Raw genomic sequence first — 10094 nt, forward strand, 5'->3', positions numbered from 1 at the left:
AGTGCATAGAGGTTTAAACTTAGCTCTAGGTGCATGTGGGATCGAAAGGCTAACTTTAGCCGGACAGCTAGAGAACATACCTACACAAATTGAAGTTTCAAGAATGCCATGAAGAATGAATGGATCTTATCAGTCGTGTTGGGTGAGGGCAGAAGAGTGCAACAGTTAACTGGCAATACAAAATGATGGTCAGAATTCTGGCATTCTCTTACTAACTGCATAACTATGAGTGAATAACAAAAGTTTCTCATTTGTGAGTGGGACTAAAAAGAGTACATCATAGAGATTTTATGAGTATTAAATAAGATAATTCACGTAAAGTATTTCACAGTGCCTGTTACATAGTATTCAATAAGTATTAGTTTTTATTATTATTATGCAGTAAGAGTGGAGGATGGAATGCTGGGAAGCATATATTATGTTCAAGGAATAGCTGAAGAAGTGCACAGGGCTTATTAAAAAGGGAGGTTAAAGGATAGATCGTTAAGAGCCTCAAAATACAAAAAAAAAATGTAATATAGTCTTTATTATGTAAGAAACAAGAATTTTGGCCAGTTGGTTGGAGCATCATCCTATATACCAAAAGGTCACGGGTCCAATTCCCAGTCAGGGCACATAGCCAGGTTGCAGTTTCGATCTTCGGTCAGAGTGCCTATCTGGGTGAATACGAGAGGCAGTCAACTGATGCTTCTCGCTCATATTGATCTCTCTCTCTCTCTCTCTCTCTCTCTCTCTCCCTCTCCCTTCCTCCTCTCTCTAAAATCAATTTTAAAAAACATCATTGGATAAAGATTTAAAAAATTATTTTTAATTTAAAAAAAAAGCACTCAAGGGTTTGAAGTAAGGGAGCAAGTGACCTAACCAGGTCATAATTAAACTGTTTCTCCCTTACCAGTTTTAAGAAAGAAAGACAAAATACATGTCACTTTTCAATGCACACTTTCTGTTTACTTTTAAAAATAATATTGCATCAGATTATGAAAAAACTAAATAACCATCTATGGAAATATTATATGTTCCCAATAACTGATAACATGGACACTGAGGGCATTTTAATCAGAGTATATTATAAAAATAAAAAACTATTAAGAGTAAACATTTATTAAGTACTATTGTGAGCTGGGCTCAGCTATAACAGTTTTATATGTACTGAGTTCTGTAGCACTCAAACAACCCTATGTAGTAGGTATTTCATTATCATATTTTACAGATAAGGAAACTAAAGCACAGGAAGATTTTGTAATTTGCTCAAGATCACAAAGCTGGTATGTGGGAGAGGTGAGATTTGAAAACCCAGGATACATGGTTCCAGAACCACCAACCATAATATATCCCCAAAATTTAATAACACCAATTGCTTAGCATATTATATTTTATACCAGATTTATTACCTATTCCCTTTATGTAAACATTTTCTAAATCTTTAACATTTTTTCTTTTCTTTTCTTTTTTTTTTTTTTTACTGATTAAGGTATTAAATATGTGTCCTTATCTTCCCATTGCCACCCCGGCACCCCACTCCCATTCATGCGCTCACGCCCTGTTGTCTGTGTCCATTGGTTATGCTTATATGCATGCATGCAAGTCCTTTGGTTGATCTCTCTCCCTTCCCCCACCCTCCCCTACCTTCCCTCTGAGGTTTGACGGTCTGATCGATGCCTCTCTGTCTCTGGATCTGTGTTTTTTCATCAGTTTATATTGTTTATTATATTCGATAAATGAGTGAGATCATGTGATATTTATCTTTCTCTGACTGGCTTATTTCACTTAGCATAATGCTCTCCAGTTCCATCCATGCTATTGCAAATGGTAGAAGTTCCTTCCTTTTTACAGCAGCATAGTATTCCATTGGGTAGATGTACCACAGTTTTCTAATCCATTCATCTGCTGATGGGCATTTAGGCTGTTTCCAAATCTTAACTATTGTAAACTGTGCTGCTATGAACATAGGGGGTCATATATCTTTTCTGATTGGTGTTTCTGGTTTCTCGGGATATATTCCTAGGAGTGGGATCACAGGGTCAAATGGGAGTTCCTTTTTTAGTTTTTTGAGGAAACTCCATACTGTTCTCCACAGTGGCTGCACCAGTCTGCATTCCCACCAGCAGTGCATGAGGTTCCTTTGCCAGCACTTGTCATTTGTTGGTTTGTTGATGATAGCCATTCTGACAGGTGTGAGATGGTACCTCATTGTCATTTTGATTAGCATCTCTCAGATGATTAGTGACTTTGAGCGTGCTTTCATAAGTCTCTTGGCCTTCCTTATGTCCTCTTTCAAAAAGTATCTATTTAGGTCCTTTGCCCACTTTTTGATTGGGTTGTTTATCTTCCTTTTGTTAAGTTGTATGAGTTCTCTGTAAATGCTGGAGATTAAACCCTGGCAAATATGTTCTCCCATGCAGTGGGCTTTCTTGTGGTTTTGTTGATGGTTTCTTTTGCTGTGCAGAAGTTTTTATTTTGATATAATCCCATTTGTTTATTTTCTCTTTAGTTTCCATTGCCCTACCAGTGGTCAGCAAACTGTGGCTCGCGAGCCACATGCGGCTCTTTGGCCCCTTGAGTGTGGCTCTTCCACAAAATACTGACTTCTGCTCATGGGCCACAAAGTTTCAATCATACTGTACATGCACGCCCGCACCTGGTATTTAGTGGAAGAGCCACAGTCAAGGGGCCAAAGAGCCGCATGTGGGTCGCGAGCCGCAGTTTTCCAACCAGGGCCCTAGACAGTGGTTCTCAACCTTCGGGACCTTTAAATACAGTTCCTCATGTTGTGACCCACACATAAAATTATTTTCGTTGCTACTTCGTAACTGTAATGTTGCTACTGTTGTGAATCGTAACGTAAATATCTGATATGCAGGATGGTCTTAGGTGACCCCTGTGAAAGGGTCGTTCGACCGTCAAAGGGGTCGCCACCCACAGGTTGAGAACTGCTGCCCTAGGAGCTGTATCGCTGAAGATATTGCTTTGGCATATGTCTGAGATTTTGTTGCCTGCAGATTCCTCTAATATTTTTTTCTATTTCTTTTTTTAAATTATTTTATTTTATCTTATTTTATTGTTTAAAGTATTGCAAACAGTAGTACATATGTCTCCTTTTATTCCCCATTGACCTTCCCCCGGTCTCCCCTACCCCCCAGTATCTTGCATCCATTGGTTATGCTTATATGCATGCATACAAGTCCTTCAGTTGATCTCTTACCTCCCCCCCCACAACCCTCCCCAGCCTTCCTGCTATCGTTTGACAGACTGTTTGTTCAATGCTGCTCTGCCTCTGTACCTATTTTTGTTCATCAGTTTATAATGGTCTTTATTATCCATAAATGAGTGAGATCATGTGGTATTTTTCTTTCATTGACTGGCTTATTTCACTTAGCATAATGCTCTCCAGTTCCATCCATGCTGTTGCAAATGGTAAGAATTCCTTTTTTTACAGCAGCATAGTATTCCATTGGGTAGATGTACCACAGTTTTCTAATCCATTCATCTACTGATGGGCATTTAGGCTCTTTCCAAATCTTAGCTATGATGAATTGTGCTGTTATGAACATAGGGGTGCATATATCCTTTCTGATTGGTGTTTCTTGTTTCTTGGGATATAGTCCTAGAAGTGGGATCACTGGGTCAAATGGGAGTTCCATTTTTAGTTTTTTGAGGAAACTCCATACTGTTCTCCACAGTGGCTGCACCAGTCTGCATTCCCACCAGCAGTGCAGGAGGGTTCCTTTTTCTCCACATCCTCTGCAACACTTGTCATTTGTTGATTTGTTGATGATAGCCATTCTGACAGGTGTGAGATGATACCTCATTGTCATTTTGATTTGCATCTCTCGGATGATTAGTGACTTTGAGCATGTTTTCATATGTCTCTTGGCTTTCTGAATGTCCTCTTTCGAAAAGTACCTATTTATGTCCTTTGCCCATTTTTTGATTGGGTTGTTTATCTTCCTTTTGTTAAGTTGTATGAGTTCCCTGTAAATGTTGGAGATTAAACCCTTATGGGAGATAACATTGGCAAATATGTTCTCCCATCCAGTGGGCTTCCTTGTTGTTTTGTTGATGGTTTCTTTTGCTGTGCAGAAGTTTTTATTTTGATGTGCCCCCATTTGTTTATTTTCTCTTTAGTTTCCATTGCCCTGGTAGCTGTATTGGTAAAGATATTGCTACAACAAATGTCTGCTATTTTGCTGCCTATGGATTCTTCTAAGATTTTTATGGTTACCCATCTTTCCCACACTTAAGTCCTTTATCCATTTTGAGTTTATTTTTGTGTATGGTGTAAGTTGGTGGTCTAGTTTCATTTTTTTGCATGTGTCTGACCAAATTTCCCAGCACCATTTATTGAAGAGGCTGTCTTGACTCCATTGTATGCTCTTGCCTCCTTTGTTGACTATTAATTGAGCATAGTGCTTTGGGTCAATTTCTGCATTCTCTGTTCTGTTCCACTGGTCTATATGTCTGTTCTGGTGCCAGTACCAGACAGTTTTGAGAACAGTGGCTTTGTAGGATAGCTTGATATCTGGTATTGTGATCCCGCCTACATTGTTCTTCTTTCTCAAGATTGCTGCAGCTATTTGGGGTCTTTTTTTATTCTAGATGAATTTTTGGAGAGTTTATTCTAGTCTTTGAAGTATGTCATTGGTATTTTAATGGGGATTGCATTGAATTTATAGGTTGCTTTGGGTAGTATGGACATTTTAATGATGTTGATTCTACCAATCCATGAACATGTTATATTCTTCCATTTGTTCATGTCTTCCTCTGTCTCTTTTTTCAGTGTCCTGTAGTTTTCCAAGTACAGGTCTTTCACATCCTTAGTTAAGTTTATTCCTAGGTATCTTAATTTTTTTGATGCAATGGTAAGTGGGATTGTTTTTTTTCTCTTCTCTTTCTGTGAGTTCAGTATTAGTGTATAAAAAGGCCATAGATTTCTGGGTGTTAATTTTGCATCCTGCTACTTTGCCAAATTCACTTATTAGGTCCAGTAGTTTTTTGATGAAGTCTTTGGGGTTTTCTATGTATAGTATCATGTCATCTGTGAATAAGGACAGTTTTACTCCTTCTTTTCCAATTTGGATGCCTTATATTTCTTCTTGTTGTCTGATCGCTATGGCCAGCACTTCCAGTACTATATCGAACAGGAGTGGTGAAAGTGGGCATCCCTGTCTTATTCCTGTTCTTAGGGAAAATGAGTTTAGTTTTTGCCCATTGAGTATGATGTTGGCTGTAGGTTTGTTTTATAAGGCTTTTATTATGTTGAGGTATGATCTCTCTATTCCAACTTTGCTGAGAGTTTTTTTATCAAGAAACAGTGTTGGATTTTCTCAAATGCTTTTTCTGCATTGGTTGATATGATTATGTGATTTTTGTCTCTCAGTTTGGTTATGTGATGTATAACATTTATTGATTTGTGGATATTGTACCATCCTTGCATCCCCGGAATAAATCCCACTTGGTCATGGTTTCTCTAATATTTTTATGCTTTCCTGTCTTATGTTTAAGTCCTTTATCCATTTTGAGTTTGTTTTTATGTCTGGTGTAAGTTGGTGGTATAGTTTCATTTCTTTGCATGTATGTGTCTAATTTTCCCAACACCATTTATTGAAGAGACTGTCCTGACTCCATTGTATGCTCTTGCCTCCTTTGTCAAATATTAATTGAGCATATTGGTTTGGGTCAATTTCTGCGTTCTCTATTCTATTCCATTGGTCTATACGTCTGTTCTTGTGCCAGTACCAGGCAATTTTGAGAACAGTGGATTTGTAATACAGCTTGATATCTGTATTGAGATTCCTCCTACTTTGTTCTTCTTTCTCAGGATTGCTGCAGCTATTCGTTTTTTTGTGTTTTTGTTTTTGTTTTCTATTCCAGATGAATTTTTGGAGAGTTCATTCTAGGTCTTTGAAGTATGCCGTTGGTATTTTAATGGGAGTGCATTGAATCTATACACTGCTTTGGGTAGTATGGACATTTAATAATGTTGATTCTACCAATCCATGAACACGGTATGTTCTTCCATCTGTTTATGTCTTCCTCTATCTCTTTTTTCAACGTCCTGAAATTTTCTGAGTACAGGTCTTTTACCTCCTTAGTTATGTTTATTCCTAGGTATCTTAATTTTTTTCATGCAATGGTAAATGGCATTTTTTGTTTTGTTTTGTTTTTTTATATGAGACAGAAGTTTATTGACCTTCCTAAAAAGAGATCTGTCGGGGCTGGTGTGGCTCAGCAGTTGAGCATCAACCTACAAATCCTGGCATTGTTTTTTTAAACTCTCTTTCTGTAAGTTCACTAATGGTATATGAAAATGCTATAAATTTCTTGGCATTAATTTTGTATCCTGCTACATTGCCAAATTCATTAATTTAGTCTAATCTTTTTTGATGAAGTCTTTAGGGTTTTCTATGTACAGTATCATGTCATCTGCAAATAATGATAATTTTACTTCTTCTTTTCCAATTTGGATGCGATTTATTTCTTTTTCTTGTTTGGTCGCTGTGGCTAGCACTTCAGTACTATGTTGAACAAAAGTAGTGAAAGCAGGCATCCCTGTCTTGTTCCTGTTCTTAGGAAAAATGGTTTTAGTTTTTGCCCATTGAGTATGATGTTGGCTGTGGATTTGTCATATAAGGCTTTTATTATGTTGAGGTATGATCCCTCTATTCTCACTTTGCTGAGCATTTTTATCAAAAAAGGGTGTTGGACTTTGTCAAATGCCTTTTCTGCACCAATTGATATGATTATATGTGATTTTTTTTGTCTCTCAATTTGTTTATTTGCTGTATCATGTTTATTGACTTGTGGATATTGTACCAGCCTTGCATCCCTGGAATGAATCCCACGTGGTCATGTTGTATGATCTTTCTAATGTACTGCTGGATCTGGTTTGCTAGAATTTTGTTGAGGATTTTAGCATCTATGTTCATCAGGGATATTGGCCTGTAATTCTTTTTCTTTGTGGTGTCTTTATCTGGTTTTGGGATTGGGGTAATGCTGCCTTCATAGAAAGAACTTGGAAGTGTGCCTTCTTCTTGAATTTTGGAATAGTCTGAGAAAGATTGGTTTTACTTCTTCTTTGAATGTTTGGTAAAACTCCCCTGTGAAGCCATCTGGTCCAGAGCTTTTGTTTTGCTGGAAGCTTTTTAATTACTGTTCGATTTCATCAGTAGTATTTGGCCTATTCAGATTTTTTTGTTTTTCCTGATTGAGTTTTGTAAGCTTGTATTTTTCTAGGAATGTGTCCATTTCATCAATGTTATCCAGTTTGTTGGAGTAGAGTTGTTCAGAGTACTTTTTACAATCCTTTGTATATCTGTGGGGCCAGTGGTTACTTCATCTCTTTCATTTCTGATTTTGTTTATTTGGGTCCTCTCTCTTTGTTTCTTGGTGAGCCTGGCTAGAGGTTCATCAATTTTGTTTATCCGTTAAAAGAACCAGCTCTTGTTTTCATTGATCTTTTTATTTTTTCATTTATTTTTATTTATTTATTTTTTTGGTCTCTATGTTGTTTATTTCTGCTCTGATCTTTATTATATCCTTCCTTCTGGTTACTGTGGACTTTCCTTGTTGCTCTCTTTCTAATTCTTTAAGTTGCAAGGTTAGATAATTTATTAGCATTTTTCTTATTTTTTGAGGTAGGCCTATAGAGCTATGAACTTCCCTCTCAGGACTGCTTTCATTGTCTGCCATAGATTTTGGATTGTTGTGTTTTCATTGTCATTTGTTTCTAGGACGCATTTTATTTCTTCTTTGATCTCTTTGGTAACCCAGTTATTGTTTAATAGCATGCTATTTAACCTCCAAGTGTTTTTTTTCATTGTTTTTATTGTAGGTGATTTCTAGTTTTATGCCATTGTGATCTGAGAAGATGCTTGTTATGACTTCTATCTTCTTAAATTTGAAGAGATTTTTCCTGTGTCCTAATATGTGGTCTATCTTTGAAAATGTCCCATGTTCACATTGGAAGAATGTATATTCTGTAGGCTTGGGGTGAAATGTTCTGAAGATGTCAATTAAGTCCATCTGATCTAATGAGTCATTTAGGATTGCTGTTTCTGTGCTCATGTTTTTGTTTAGAGGATTTATCCAGTGATGTCAGTGGTGTATTAAAGTCCCCTACTATGATTGTGTTGTTGTTGATCTCTCCCTTGATATCTTCCAGAAGTAGTTTTATGTATTTGGGTGCTCCTGTATTGGGTGCCTATATGTTTACCAGAGTTATATCCTCTTGTTGAATTGCTCCCTTTAGTATTATGAAGTGACCTTCCTTATCTCTTGTTATGGCCTTTACTTTGAGGTCTATTTTGTCAGATATAAGTATTGCAACACCAGCTTTTTTCTCATTTCCATTTGACTGAAAAAAAGTTTTCCATCCCTTCACTATCAGTCTGTGTGAATCATTTGTTCTGAGGTGGGTCTCTTACAAACAGCCGATATATAGGTCATGTTTTCTTATCCATTCAGCTACCCTGTGTCTTTTGTTTAGAGCATTTAATCCATTTATGTTTAATGTTATTATTGATAAGTACTTGTTTGTCATCATTTTTATCCTTAATGTTTGTGTTTCTTCTTGCCTTTCTGTTTCTTCTTTTTACAACAGTTCCTTTAGCATTTCTTGCATTGCTGGCTTGGTGGTAATAAACTCTCTTAGCCCCTTTTTGTCTGTGAAGCTCCTGATTCCACCTTCAATTTTGAATGACAGCCTGGCTAGGTATAGTATTTTGGGATTCAGTCCCTTTCTTTGCATCACTTTGTATATTTCATTCCCTTCTGGTCTGGTTTGTTTCTGTTCAGAAATCAGTTGATATTAAAATGGGAGATGCCGGAAGCCAGTTCCAGCATGTCATAATTGCAAGAGTTTCATCAAAAGGTTGATGGTGTCCTGACCAGTTTTGCTCAGTGGATAGAGCGTTGGCCTGCGGATGGAAGGGTCCCAGGTTCAATTCCGGTCAAGGGCATGTACCTTGGTTGCAGGCACATCCCCAGTGGGAGGTGTGCAAGAGGCAGCTGATTGATGTTTCTCTCTCATCAATGTTTCTAACTCTCTATCCCTCTCCCTTTCTCTCTGTAAAAAAACAATAAAATATTTTTTTAAAAAAAATTAATAAGGTTGATGGAACTTGGGGACTCAACAAGGGCTGAGTCACATATGTTATCACCTGTTGGGAATGGCTGAGGACATTTCCCCAAACCTGAAAAGGGATAATTGTTTGCTGCCAGACAGCTCAGGGCATCTTAATCTACATGTTATTGCCTCGTACTGGCCAAACACCTGAACAGCTATAGGCTAATTCCCCCAATCTAACAATAGACTCTGTATACGAAACCCTGACCCTTTGAAGTGTATATCTCCACCTCGCCTCAGGACAATTTGTGTTAATTAAAAAGCATGGGGTCCTGAGACAAGGGGATCTTAGTTCCTTTTAGCTAAGCTCCTCTGACCCCCATATGCCTTTCAAAATTATGCTTTATCTCTGGACTCTTACTTAAGTTACACACAGCCCCGTTTCTAGATTGCTTAACCCTTCTAGATGCTGGAACAAGAACCCTGGCAGGCGATCCCTTATAGGTAACTTTCTGTCTCTCTCTGGAAGCCTTTAAGATTCTTACTTTGTTGTTGATGTTTGGCAATTTAATTATGATGTGTCTTGGTGTTGATCTTTTTGGGCTCATCTTTTTTGGGACTCTATGTGCTTCTTGGACTTGCGTGTTGTTGTTTTTCTTGTCAATATCAGGGAAGTTTTCTGTCATTATTTCTTCAACCCGGTTTTCTATTCCTTGTGTTGTCCCAAAGCTCCCTTAGGCTCTCCTCTTGATTTTTAATTTTTCTTTCCAGTTGCTGCTGTGTTTGTGTGTTTTTTCCTACCTTGTCTTCTAATTCGCTGATGCGGTCCTCAGCCTCTTCTAGTCTACTGTTTAAGCCCTCCATTGTGTTTTTATTGCAGCTATGTCATTCTTCATTTCCTCTTGGTTCCATTTCATGTTGGTGACATTCTCATTCAGCTCCTTATAATTCTCATTGAGTTGTGTGTATTTGTCATCCTGCCATTTGAGCATCCTTATAACCATTACTCTCAATTCTTTCTCTGACATGT

The sequence above is a fragment of the Myotis daubentonii genome, chromosome 1 (assembly GCF_963259705.1).
Source record: "Myotis daubentonii chromosome 1, mMyoDau2.1, whole genome shotgun sequence".
In the NCBI taxonomy this organism is placed as follows: Eukaryota; Metazoa; Chordata; class Mammalia; order Chiroptera; family Vespertilionidae; genus Myotis; species Myotis daubentonii.